This window comes from Tenrec ecaudatus, unplaced genomic scaffold (genome assembly GCF_050624435.1).
Source record: "Tenrec ecaudatus isolate mTenEca1 unplaced genomic scaffold, mTenEca1.hap1 Scaffold_121, whole genome shotgun sequence".
Lineage (NCBI taxonomy): Eukaryota > Metazoa > Chordata > Mammalia > Afrosoricida > Tenrecidae > Tenrec > Tenrec ecaudatus.
This window is the reverse complement of record NW_027457771.1, coordinates 161052-162382: the sequence shown is the minus strand read 5'-3', so window position 1 is coordinate 162382 and position 1331 is coordinate 161052.

Sequence of the window (1331 nt, the reverse complement as noted above, 5' to 3'; positions counted from 1 at the left end):
GTTCACAGTTCACATACCAGCACACCTGCACAGAGATTGGTTCTGAAGAGGAGGAGGACTCCAGGCCCTAGGATTCAAGGGGTACTAGACTTAAGGTGTCCCTGAAAGCAAACTCAGATATGGTCAATTTTGACAGGAAAATTGGTAAAATACACAGAGAAAAAAGAGAGGTTGGTTAGATGCATTTTATCATAGCTGTATTGTGTAACAGCATGCACTCTTAAATGAATGAGGTCATTTGGAAGATGGATGAATCCATTTGGAAGAATCTCCAAAATATAATATTTAATGAAATAGGCGATACAAAAGAGTAAAAAGTAAGCTTTACTTGGACATGCGTACATGATCATCAAAAAGAAACAGAAAGGCCATAGTTGCCTCCAAGGTGGAGATTCAAAGGCTAGGAAGCGAGTGGAGGGAATAATGGATTTGTTCTGGTGATCATCCTTTCCCCAGCTTCCTGGGTGACATAACAGCTAACTTCTTGACTACTACCTAAAAAGTTGGCAGCTGGAATACACCCAGAGATGCCTTGTGTTTTAGGGTAAGAGGATATCCCAAATCTCAAAGATAATTTATTAAATCTTAAACAGGACAAACACATGCCATCGAGATGAGGGGAGGGAAACTATTAGCAAGAGGTCTTATTGATATGTAAGGGTTATCTGAGATTCACAGACTTGAAAGGACATGGCGGCAGATCCCAACATCACAGTTCCAGGTGGGACTACAGAAGCAAGAATAGGACAAGGATTGGGACCTGTGTTAAACAGGACAGTTTACAAGAGTGGTCCAGGGCCAAACAACCAAGGCTTTGGGGGCATGACTCATGACTGTGCAGCCCAGAATGGCAGCCTCGATTCAAGGATACACTTAGGCAAGTCTCTAAGCCCCACCATGGGCTGCCTAAGGGGTAATCCACTTTCCAATGCCCTCTGCCTGGTGGCAAGAGTGTTCACATCCCTGGTCAATGGTCTGAAGGAATTCACTGGAAGCTTAATCCACGTGGGGACTGTGCAAATAGAATTTTGGCTTTCACTGTTATCCACATACTTCTGAAAATTGTGAATTCTCAGAATTTCAGTTGAAAGGTAGGCTTGATGATCTGCTTCTGAGGGGTCACTATGGTGCACACAGCAGGTCACTGTGCATGCGCACCGGAATCAGTTCAACAGCAGCCAACAGCATTCTCCCTTATGTTGCTTGATGTTTGTTTTATGCCCACATCTCCTCTCTCTCTCTCTCTCTCTCTCTCTCTCTCTCTCTCTCTCTCTCTCTCTCTCTCTCTCTCTTTCACACACACACACACACACACACACACACACACAAAC